The sequence below is a fragment of the Monomorium pharaonis genome, chromosome 8, assembly GCF_013373865.1.
Source record: "Monomorium pharaonis isolate MP-MQ-018 chromosome 8, ASM1337386v2, whole genome shotgun sequence".
NCBI lineage: Eukaryota > Metazoa > Arthropoda > Insecta > Hymenoptera > Formicidae > Monomorium > Monomorium pharaonis.
The window spans coordinates 17,952,719-17,966,522 of NC_050474.1; the positions used below are offsets into that span (position 1 = coordinate 17,952,719).

Here is a 13,804-nt window from a genome sequence, read left to right on the forward strand (position 1 = left end):
AAATTTGCAATGGATATATTAGAACGCGAAAAATTACTGCAAATAATTACAGTAAAAGAGCCTCAATATTGTGGAATATACCAATTAAAAAAAAAATTATATCACGCGCACTAATTTGTCACTTAATGCAAACTGTAATGCTGCGCATTTGACAGAATATTTATTTTAAAATATTTCAAGCTACACAAATGAATACGAATGTTGCAAGTGCGGTCACAATTAAAAAATACATCATCAACGTATAACATAAACGTTGACAAAATTAAAAAAACGGTTTCTACAATTTGCAACAAGCAATTAACAACATGATTTGTGCAAAAAAAAAAAAACATGTCATAAATGTAAAAATACCATTCATCGTAATATTTCATATAAACCTCAAATAATTATTGATACAAGTATTTTAAGCAATACAAATTATATACAAACAATTGGCGTGCAACAGCGGAAACATACATTAGATGATGTGATCAAAACTATTACAATTGAAAATAACAATTACTTTCTGGCACGTCTTGTTTCATATAGAAAATATGGAAAAAGATACAGTGATGGACATTATGTTGCGTTATACATATACACAGAACTACACTAGTACATGTAAACGACATGCCTGTAAAGCGATCTATAGTACTGGGAAAAGAAATATGTACACACATATTAATTTATGTAAAAACATCAAGATAAATTAAATAATAATAATTAAGATTATTGTATTATAAATACCAAGAATCAAAAGAAAAAAAAATTATCAATTTATTATCTATTCATTTACCTATCTATTTATTCATTTATTATCTATTTATTGCGCTGATGTAACCGGGCAAGGGTTCTTTACAACCTAATGTCACGGGACATCAATAGCTTTTACTGCAGGACGTCGGGGGCGCTTTATCGCAAGAGCGCTTTACACCCAAGCAAGATGGAGAACCAAGTTTTAAACTTTTAACATTGACGCAAGCCGCATTAATTACAAGCTATTTATTACTTATTACATATTTACTAAACCTAGCATGTATTGAATGCGTTGTAATAAGGCTAACAGTGTGAGTCGAGGCCCCGAACCAGGGAACGGTGTGCCACGACGGCAAAGGTAGAGTTTGTCTCTTATGGACCGAACAACTCTGGGCGGAATCCTCCACGAGGTCTTTCCCGGAAACGAGCGGTACCGAAAAGTACGCTCGGCTAACTCCCGCTTTCTCAAAACTATAGAACTCTGCTTTTGGCTAATCTCTCCTGCACATGGCAAAAGTTCCTTGGCTGGTCAGTTAGACAGGTTTCAGACTGCGTACAGTTAGGTCGAAAGTCTAGATAGTACGAATACGAACAAGGTTTCAAATAGAAAAACGGAACATTACTTTAATCCTCCTTCTTGTTGTTGGGAGTCCCGTGCAAACATAAGATGCCTAACAGTCAACTTGCCAGGACGAAATATGGAAAATCCGCGGCAAAAAAGTCGCGCACAATATATCCAAAAAGATAAACAAATAAATATAAAAAAGATGCTACGTCCAGCCGAAATTTCGCGCCAGCCGTCACGACCATGCAATCATTGATCAAAAAATGTTCCGAGTACAATATACCCTTATACCTGGTGTAATCTTCTGTTTTATTATCAAGCATCTTATTAACTTACTGCTGCATTTTTTTTCTTTAAATTTCACCATGGCACTACCTTTCTTTGTAGATGATAACAAGAATCAATATGTTGTCATACTACAGAAACATAATCAAAAATATCTGGATATAACAAAAAAATAAATAAAAAAAAAGATTGAAAAGCATAATATTAGAAAACATTCGATACAAATTATTATAATTGTACCCACCATTTATTGAATCATCTATAATTCTATAAAGTGTAAACTGTTAATAAATGTGTGATAAACTAAAGTAAAACAAACAATATATTTGTAATAAATAAGAAATAAACATTAGTGAACTAAACCACAGTACGAGTATTAATTTACTGACAGTGACACGAAGCACAGATTAATGCAGTTTTTTTTGTGTCTTTATCAACTATAACAATATATAACAGCGATAATTTCTGACACTTCAAAATCTTGATTCACAAATTAATTTTGGAAGTTGTTTAGCACTAAAAAAAATTTATCATTTTGGCACGGTTAACGACTTATAATAAGATTAAATTAATAATAAATCAATAATGTAGATTATTCTAACAATTAAGTTAACGTTCTTATTTTAGTACAACTTCTAACCGAGATATCTTGAAATTATATGAGAGAAAAAAAACCCTTTGATCACAAATTCCATATCAGTGCAAGGCGTTTTTATTACTTTCTTTAAAATAATGACTCCTCGTGCTGCAATATCTAAATCAGAAATTATAAAAACTTTAATATAACCTGAAATTTGAGACAATCAAACAAGTCAATTAAAAACTAAATTTAATTCAATTTGGAGAGACAGATGCGCAACAGGAGATAATCGAATGAAACCTATTAATTTATATTTTTATGTCTTTCAAGATCGGCATGACATTTTCGAAACATGTAAAAACATAAAAAATGTGACTAATTTCAATAATTTCAATGATTCTGTGTCAAATGACTTTAGAGAAGAAAATATGAAATTCTAAGTGAAACAGATGACATAGATATTTCTGACTGTATCATGACAGTGATAGTAGTTGCTTCAACATTTGGAATACGCAATATCTATGTAAAGATACAAAAACTCGATTCAAAATTACTTTATCGAAAGAAATGATTAAATATTAAGCCAGAAAAAAAGGCAAAAATAGAGAAAAAATTTATTATTTGAATTATTACTATTTTTCACCACACTAAAAAGAATATATAAAGAAAATGGCAGCAGCTCTGGAAAATGACAACAATTAATACTATATTATGGATTTAAAGGCAAAAATCTCGCCATGTAAATGTATAAACACCATACGCGGTGCGTTAAATTACATAAATAAAACGTAGCCTCTATTTACGCATCAACATATTTATCTTATTGTCTTATCTAAATAATCATATATTAAATGAAACTATTTGTGAATTGGTCAAAAAGTACAAAATATAATCAAACGCTATATGTACATTTGATTGCAGTTCACAATGCGCAATGTGTAAAAGCATCTCGGCCAACAATTGCAAGATAATAATGTCCAACATTAAAAGTTTATTACCACAAAATAAAATGTCAATACTCATGCTTTAAAAAACTAATCTGTTCCTTCCAATCAGGTGTTACAAAAATATAAACGAATTAAATCTTAGAGATAATTCTTCACCTAAAAATGAGTGTAAATAGCGGATGCACGTTGCAACGCAAACGTCGAATTTTTTTACGCAAAAACTTTAACCCGTTTATATTTTGACATCTAATGAAAAATATTGACGCTGTAAATAACTATTCTATTCATTCCAACCAGAGTAAAGGAAATATAAACGAAATGTTAAAAAAAAAAATGATTCTTCAATTAGAAATGTTTAACGGCGTATACACGTTTCAACGCAAACGCCTAATTTTTTTACGCAGTCTTTAATCCGTTTACATTTCGACAACGGATAGAAAATAGTGACGCTTAATAAAAACTATTCTATTCCTTCCAAACGGTGTTACAAAAATATAAACGAATTAAACGTTCAAAGATAATGATTCAATTAGAAATGCGTTACAGTGCATACCAGTTGCAACGCAAACGCCGAAATTTTTACGCACAATCTTTAATCCGTTTATATTTCGACAACGAATAAAAAATACTGACGCTTAATAAAAACTATTCTATTCATTCCAAACGGTGTTACGAAGATATAAACGAATTAAATCTTTAAAGATAATTCTTCAATTAGGAATGCGTTACAGCGCATACAAGTTGCAACGCAAACGCCGAAATTTTTACGCACAATCTTTAATCCGTTTATATTTCGACAACTAATGAAAAATGTTGACGCTGTAAATAACTATTCTATTCATTCCAACCGGAGTAAAGGAAATATAAACAAAATGTTAAAAAAAAAAAGATTCTTCAATTAGAAATGCGTAACGGCGTATACACGTTTCAACGCAAACGCCTAATTTTTTTACGCAAAGTCTTTAATCCGTTTATATTTCGACAACGGATAGAAAATAGTGACGCTTAATAAAAACTATTCTATTCCTTCCAAACGGTGTTACAAAAATATAAACGAATTAAACGTTCAAAGATAATGATTCAATTAGAAATGCGTTACAGTGCATACCAGTTGCAACGCAAACGCCGAAATTTTTACGCACAATCTTTAATCCGTTTATATTTCGATAACTAATAAAAAATATTGACGCTATAAAGAACTATTCTATTCATTTCAACCGAAGTTGCGAAAATATAAACGAATTAAATGTTTAAAGAAAATAATACTTCAATTAGAAATGCGTAACGGCGTGTGCACGTTGCAATGCAAACGCTGAATTTTTTTACGCAAAATCTTTAATCCGTTTATATTTCGACAGCGAATAAAAAATATTGACGGTAAATATTAACTACTGTATTCGTTCTAATCGGTGTTACAAAGATGTAAACGCGAACTCCTTTAAGACAATAATTCTTCAATTAGAATGCATAAGGGCGCATACACAATCCGCAAGCTGTTTCCTCTGATAACAATTCCGAACGTTGAGATTTCATCGTCGTATTTCGCAGACCAACACCACGACTGAGTATACTATGACGTTGGAGATATAAATATCTCGGTCGCTCTATGGCACTGATACAAAACAGCAGTTAAAGAGACCTTGGCGCAAGCGCAATGCGGCTGTTAAGTTTCCGTAAAAAAAAAGTGAGAATTGTTGAGCCTTGTGGCGTGATTCTATGACACAAATAGCTGCCGTTTTACTGGTTACCGCAAAGTTTATTTCGAGTACATTCCCTCACTTGTCGAGGAAACGATGATGCGTTGAAGCTCGAGTTTCAAAGTCGTGGTCACGATTTCGGTGGAGCAAATTTTGGCTGAGTTCTAACTCATAAAGCCACGTTGTACTTGTACGACTAATGACAAGTTTGCGAATACCAACAATACCGTATGATGCACCGACAACGCGTCTACGGGTATGTCATTAAAATTCCATAGCGGTGACTGCCAATAATGAGACGGGTGTCGACGCAACTGTGTTGATGCCGATACGATCCCGCAGTAATACTAACCGCCAAAACTGAAACGGGCGTCAACAGGGCTATGTTGATATGCTGGTACGATCCTGCACTGCTGATTGCCGAAATTAAGATGGGCGTTGATACGGTCATGTTGATGCCGATATGATCCCGCGGTAGTGACTGCCCAAACTGAGACGAGCGTCGATGCGGCTGTGTTCATGCCGTTATGATCCCGCGACAGACTGTCCAAACTGAGACAGGCATCAATGTGGCTATGGTGATGCCAGTGGTAATCCCGCAGCAATGACTGCCCAAACTAATACGGGCGTCTATGCGGCTATACTGATGCCAGTGATAATCCCGCGGTAATGACTGCCCAAATTAAGACAAGCGTCGATACGGCTGTGTTGATGCCGATTATTATCTTGCAATACAGACTGCTCAAATTAAGACCAGCGTCGATGCAGCTATGGTAACGCCGGTGACGATCCGCCGACACTGACTACCCAAACTAATACGGGCGTCTATGCGGCTATGCTGATGCCAGTGATAATCCCGCGGCAATAACTGCCCAAACTAAGATGAGCGTCGATACGGCTGTGTAGATGGCGGTAATTATCCCGCAATACTGATTGCTCAAACTGAGACGGGCATCGATGCGGCTATGGTGATGCCAATAATAATCCCGCGGTACTGACTGTCCAAACTGAGACGAGCGTCGATGCGGCTGTGTTCATGCCGTTATGATCCCGTGACAGACTGTCCAAACTGAGACGGGCGTCGATGTGGCTATGGTGATGCCAGAGTGGTAATCCCGCAGCAATGACTGCCCAAACTAATACGGGCGTCTATGCGGCTATGCTGATGCCAGTAATAATCCCGCGACAATGACTGCCAAAACTAAGATGAGCGTCGATACGACTGTGTTGATGCCGTTATGATCCCGCGGCAGAAACTGTCCAAACTGAGACGGGCGTCGATGCGGCTATGGTAATGCCAGTGGTAATCCCGCAGCAATGACTGCCCAAACTAATACGGGCGTCTATGCGGCTATGCTGATGCCAGTGATAATCCCGCGGCAATGACTGCCCAAATTAAGACGAGCGTCGATACGGCTGTGTTGATGCCGATTATTATATTGCAATACAGACTGCTCAAATTAAGACCAGCGTCGATGAAGCTATGGTAACGCCGGTGACGATCCGCCGGCACTGACTACCCAAACTAATACGAGCGTCTATGCGGCTATGCTGATGCCAGTGATAATCCCGCAATACTGATTGCTCAAACTGAGACGGGCATCGATGCGGCTATGGTGATGCCAATAATAATCCCGCGGTACTGACTGTCCAAACTAAGACGGGCATCAATGCAGCTATGGTAATGCCGGTGATAATCCCGCGGTAATGACTGCCCAAACTGAGACGGGCGTCGATACAGTTGTGATGTCGGTATGATCCCGTGTACACATTGCAACGAATACCAAAATTTTTCCCGGCAAGGCCTCAATCGTTTATATCTGATCGACAATTAATGCATAATATTGACGTTTAATATTAACTATTCTATTCTTTCTAATCGGATTTATAGTAAAATAAAATCTATTAAATATTTAAAAATAATAATTCTCAATTAAGAAAACCTAAAGAATAATACATTGCAATCTAAGCACCGAAATTATTGCTGCCAAAACTTTAACAGATTATATCTCCAAAATCAATAAAAACATCGCATAATAATAATTATTCTGCTCCTTGTAATCGATATTATAAATTAACGTACCAAATTGTTGAAGATAATAAATTTGCAACTAGGAAGATGTAATGACGCATACACATTGGAACATAGGCATCGCAATTTTTTCCATCAAAACTCTAATCGCTTATATTTCGAAAAACATTAAAAAATTATGTCGCCTAATAAAAAGTATTTTATTCCCTGCAATCGATGTTGGATATTTTTCTCATCGAAACTTTAATCGCTTATATCTTCAAAACCAACCATTGGATACCATTGGATGCTACTTGACGATTGTAAATGTTTATGTACAGAAATGTTATTATAATATTCGACATTATTACTTTATAATTGTTGGACGTTTTTGCAAATCGCACACTTTAAATAGCAATCAAATGTACGAATGGCATTTGATCGTATTTCGTAACCCTTGATTATTACAAAAGTAGTATCGTTTAACATATATCCATTTAGGTCACATAATAAAATAAATACGTCAATAGTATATTTGCCGAGTCGCAGCGATTTGAAAATAGCCTCATTTTTAGGGTATGAAAAATGTTCCCTACTTTTTTTAAAGAAGAAAATGCTTCTCGTCTTTCACACAATAATGGTCGCCAATTACCGCATTTTCCCAACAATTGCTGTATACTTAAGAAAAAGAGAAGCCCGAATTAAAGCATCAAGTATGTATATTTAGTTTGAAAATTTTTAGTCCAATTTGTACTCGTTTTTATATCTATTTTAATAAATCATTGTTTTTATTAACATCAAACACGAAGAAAATAAAAGCTTAGGCAAAGGTGTTAAGGCACTTGAGAAATCATTACAAATATCGATAATAGTAAGATAATTTGAGAAATTATTAATCATTCAGTTAGAGTAGAATTTTACATTGCTTTTTTTTATTTTTTTATATTACTAAAACACAACAATGCGCGCGTTTTTTATATTGAATGCTGTACTTATTCTTCCGCATTTAGTTTATATACAAATAATTTAATTCTGGAATGTTTTTTATTTATTCTTATTTCTTATTTCTTCTTTAACTTTCTAACTTTGACAACAATACAAAATTATGTACAATAATAAATATTATGGTTAGTATGACATTTTTATTTTATATGCGACAAATATTATAAGTGTATTATCCAGAAAGAATGTAAAATTGTGATTGACACTGGAAACAAAAATGAATGTCAAAAATAAACTGAGCCACAATTTTAAAACAATAAATTTGAATATGTATTTTGAGATTTTAAAAAATGTTGAAAAAATAAAAAATACAAATTTTAAGAATACTGACTTTATCATGCTCAAAACAATAAAAACCCATAAAAAATTGAAAAAAAATTACAAAATTTGCACAAGCTAATTAAAACAACAAATAATACAAATAAAACTCCTAGAAGTTATGAGGGCCGAGCCAAAACCGTCCCTCAGGAGCTAATAAAAAAACGAAAAAAGAAAAAAAGAGTGCAATATTTATTGCCCAGTGAAGAATGTTGTACAGGTGAATCTCCTCTCCCTGGGTCAAATACAGAAAATTGGAACAATGTTGTATGTCCAAACATTCCTTTTAAATGTACAGATGTATTTTCATTTCATGAACCAAATGAAAAAACTTGAGAAAACGTTGTTTTCAAACATTTCATTATTAAAAGATGTTTCTTTGGAGTTACATTCGTCAGTCAACTCTTTGGAAAAGACACAAACTACACAAGAGTTGACACAAACCAGGAACCAATACCGAAAGAGAATTTACAATTTCATGTAATTCATGACGATCACTTATATCATTCAGAAAAAGCAGGATGAAGCATATTTTTCTAATTTTAGATAAATTTACTAAACTTATGCAATTATATCCATAAAAATCGACCTCAGAAGCATTTAAATGTTTAAATAATTATTTTCGCATATAGTAGACCTAGAAGAATTATTAGCAATCGCGGAAGTTAGTACACTTTCAGTAAATTTACTACAATTTTTAAAAAATTACATATCCAACACATATTAATAGCAGTAGGTTTCACGAACAAATGGACGGAAAAAATAAATCTATTTATCATTCCAATGATCAAGAGACACGGTAGTGGCAAGTGAACGCGTAGCGCGAGCCCGACCGTGTTCTTTACGCGAGTACGCGACTTGCGAGCACCTGAGATTATCGCATCTCAGAAACGGCTAAACCAATCAAGATATAACTAGGCTCAATCAAAAGCTTGAGGTCGATTTATATAAGAAAACTTTATTTTCCTCTACGTACTTTATCGGAAGATATCACGACAAAAAATGTCAAAATTTCCATTTAAGATACGTCATCGTCGTCATTGTCAATATTGTAGGTATTTCTACGGGTGCCGGCATAAGAGACAAAATTCCATCTCGCGTATCTATTATCATGTGGCGTTCGCGTTATGATTATAGCACCGTGTATAAGTTACGTGGGTCGCTAATAGCTAGCTCGCGCCACGAGTCAGATCGCGTTAAGTAATTTTTTTTTGTTTTGAAAGTTTAATGTGTCTGATCTGCTACAGATATATGACACGTATGACTCTTATCTCAAACTCTTTCACTGGTTTTACTACACTGACTGTTATGTAGATATGTGTATGTTATGTGTCGTATATATGTAGATGAGTCAGTACGAATGAGTGTAAGTGTATGTTTATGTGTATGTGTTTGTCCGCATTGTAATGAGCTCGGGTCCGCGTAGGTTTGCTATGCCCAAATGACAGTGCAGTACGGTCACCCCTGCGCGGCGTTAAGTGATGTACAGTGTGAGGTTATGTTAAGGTTATTTATGGCAGTTTCGTAAAGTAGTGCATTGCTATACCGTCAGATGTGTCTTTTAACAATAATTTTAATTGTAATCTTTTTATGAAAATTTCAAGTTGTAATTAATTTCGAGAAGCATAATAGTAGTGCGCTAGAAGTAACGCGCAGCATCAAATCATTAATTCGCTGTTAGTGACGCATAGCGTGAGACTGGCGCAATTTCGTCCGCTTTTGTGTTCGCATCTTATCGAAGAAGGTTCGGCTGGTCAGTACCGTTGGTATGAAAATGTGTGCGCGAGTTGATTAACCGAGGGTCCATAGGAGAAGCCGGACATCATAGCAGCAGTGAGTTATTTGTTTTACACTATTGTAAAATCGCAAGTCCGAATGGAACGGTAAAAAACTAGATCAATTATGTTGTGTCCTCTGACCGAAAGATCTGCTCAAATGTATCGGTCTTGAACAGTTTTAACACGAGCAGCGACCATAGAATAATCAGAACAAAAACAACAATAAATCTCCAAACAGAAATAAAGAAGTTGGTCAAAAGAAAACAGACCACCCAAACGCGATCTGAAACCTAGAGAAAAAAAGTACCAAAAACACCTGTCTCGCAAGTTGAGCTTAAAAAAGAACTGCAAAGACTTTTCCCAAATGAATAGAAAGCAAGGATGGTTTAAGATGTGCATGTAGCGATTAAACAAACCTGCGTTAAAGAGACAAACTTCCAGCAAACTAGAACCTAAAACAATCGCTTTGATCGAGTTATGAGAAACTACCAACCGAGAGCGCGAAATATGAACAGATTTGCAAGCATGTAAAAAAAGGCCATTAGAAAAGATGTCGATCCTACAACACAGAGCAGATTCAAGACGCAATCAAAGACAATCTAAATACAAAAGTTCTAAAATCTAAACTGAGGAATGGAAATGGCAGAATAAACTGCATGAGAAATGAAAACGGTACCCTCCTATATGAGAAACACCAAATAATGAAGGTCATCTAAAAATTCTATAAAGAGCTATACGAAAAACGAGTCCCAACACCATGAAAACAACAGCCGGAACAGAAAGTCGTAAACGTAGGATCTGGGGAAACACCGGAAATTACAAAAGAAACTCAGAGCAGCGATAACATAAGTGGAAAAATAGAAAAAACCCAGACGAAAACAGAATTACGAGCGAGATGATTAAAGGAGAAGACACAGCGCTTGAAAATGCACTGTGAAAATGCACTTATACCACTCTTCAATTCTTTTATACTCATCTGAATAAAAAATTACATATTCTATATATCTATTAACAATCTGAAAAACTTTTTACCAAAATTAAGCTAGTCCTATACTTTAAAAAGGTCTTCTTCAGATTTGAGTGCAAAGCATCGAACTTTGTGTATTAAGTAAACTTCCGTGAGTGTATTGCGAACTGAGAACTGTTTTTGCAAATTCACCGAATTTGTCACTGCTCAAGAAGACATCAGCCGAAGACTGCACAGCCTCCACCTCAACGCAAAATCGGGACGAAATTCAAAGATACTGACCTAGGTAAATTTGCCTCCATCAATCGTTATTTTCCTTTATGTCAGGCCTTTATGTGCATGATGAAATGACTTCTTAAAAACTTCCTCACGTGCCTCCAAATCTTCCTTTAATTTTTTCCTTTTAGCATCAAATTATCTGATGCGTTCTTTTGCTTGGTTCCTGGCAACAGCTTGATCATAGACTGCTGTGACCTTCGCATCAGTTAATATCTCCAATATGCGTAAGAGCTTCTGAAATAACTCAGCAGCTCTAGGATTATCCAGAATTTTGTGCGGATGGCAGGTCAAAGCTTTATTTCGATATGCTTCTTTTATCTCTGATATGAAAGCATCTGATGTGACACCAAGAAACCCATACAAATCTAAATGACATTGGGAAAGACCCAATGTTCTTCTTAGAGCAGGAAAATAAGCTGAAAAGCGAGTACGGATACGACGACCGCCAGCTACGCGGGCTTCCCGAGCTGTTAAAGAAAGAGGCCCTCCTATGGTGCCGAAACAATCGACAGAACTGGGAAACATCAGACGACTTTGTCTGAGATTTTCGCGAATATTACTTGCTACACCGGTATCTAACACAGCTCCGGCGCAAAATATAAGCCCGCACCCAGCAAAACGGCAGCAAAGAAAAAAATCATGTTCAGAAAGACTTAATTGCAAAAAATTTTGTGATTTTTACGATGAGCAAATTTGAGCTGCATAATATTAAACTAAATTTCTGTACTGCGGGATTATCCGAGAAAAAAATAGATGCACCCAATCCACCGTCAGTTAGCTTTGTCAATATAAACGTTCAGAGTCCACCGCACAACGACAGCAGTAAAACATAATGCAAATCATTACAATATGAACCGTGGTACATAAAAATCGTGGTAAATGTTTGATCACGATAAATCACGATAAATTTGATAAGAATGAGAAACTCTCTAATCGACATGGTTAATCAGTTGATATGAAAAGACTAAAAGTAACCTTCAACAATCTTGGATTCAAAGTTAAAGTGTTAAATAATTTCAAGCGTCGTGAAATTTTTATAGAAATAAAAAAAGCAAGTCAAATAAATCACACTGACAGTGATTGTTTATGTGTCGTTCTCACGCATACAAACTGCGAAACTTTTTATTATAAAAATTTGCGCCACGCTATCGATCGCGTATTACATATACAAAATTTAAGTAAAACCATGATGAAAAAATTCAGAGTGTAAAAATTCTAAAAATTCCAGAAAAATTGTAAAAATCCACGATTTTTCCCTGATATTTGCAGATTTATAAAATCCCCTGACAATTCCTGGTTTCCAGATTTTCATAACCGCTGGACACCCTGTAGCATAATAGATCCAAGTTTAGATGTTATGAACACTGAGGATAATGTACTAACAACAAAAAGACATCAGAAAAAAAGCGGATCAAATCCAGATTTCCATGACCGCTGGACAACCTGCAGAATAATGGATCTAAATTCGGAAGTTACGAACACAGAGAATAATGTACAGAGTATAATTCGTTAGACGCCGATCGTCCTTGTTACTACGAGCGTTGCTAAAGGCGCAAAGACAAACTTAACTATGCCCATATAAAACCTAGAAGTGGCGTGACATAAATAGACGGAAACAAACCCCGTCTATTACCGATTTCACCGTGCCACCAGTGCTAATCTGTATGATCTGTGACAGTAATTACATCTCCTCGTCGAAATTCCAACTCACCAGGCTCTTGCCGTGCAAAATCATAGAGTGCTTGCACAAAATACTCCTCGGGGACCATGTCACGTAGCTTAACGTCTTACGATCGAGAAACGGATGCTGTACGATGGTATTCCACCAGTTCATCGAGGCTGTTGAATTTGACAACCCAGAGAAAGAACTTGCCCTAAGCGTCTCTTAATACTTTGAAGTGCTGTACACCATCAAAGCACTTTACAAATAAAGAGAAATCACCAAAAAAGCTTTCACTGATTCTGATCAAAAAGGCACTTTCGTGTTTGTTCATCAATAATCTTTCGGCATCTGCTCTGGTTATCCTGCCATAGTACCAGTGGCTTTTCATCCGAATGTAATTACTTGGTATACGCCCTTCTCTAGAATCCAATTCAGCTCTGTACCAATTCATATTACCTTCCATATTTAGAATCTTTAGGACTTGGAGGAGCCTACGAAAGCTGAGCTCGTCCTCCGCGGTTGCCGTAAAGTCGTGCTTTGCTATCGCCTCCATATTCTGTCCTCCGAGAATCGACGGAGTCGACGAGAAATGTGTTCCGCTGCTGCTGGAGAGCAAGAGGACGCTCACTATACAATCCCTCGTCTCGTTAGACGGCCGTTCCCGGTTTCCGTACCGTGGACAGCGTGGACGTGGAGAGACGCAAAAATCAAAGTGCTGCGCTGCGTTCCCAACGTGAGGGCAGTGAGAAATTACACTTGAGAAAGAAAGAAAAACAAAAAGAAAAGAAGAAAAAGAAAAACGGAGGTAAATGTCTGGACAAAGAAAATAAAAGGAATGAATAGCAAAAGCGCTTGTGTGCGGATACGATCGACGAATGGTGCAAACGCACGCACGCACGCATGCACGCACGCATGCGAGACGATGCGCACAACTGGCAATATATTTATTTTAAAAGTATTATGAAGAAAAATTCATA

At 35.9% G+C, this 13,804-nt stretch overlaps 1 pseudogene; it reads right to left on the reverse strand.

The window, feature by feature from the left end:
- Positions 1–9,362: 9,362 nt before the first annotated feature.
- On the reverse strand, positions 9,363–13,411 carry LOC118647056 (annotated as a pseudogene).
- Between the last annotated feature and the right edge of the window lie 393 nt (positions 13,412–13,804).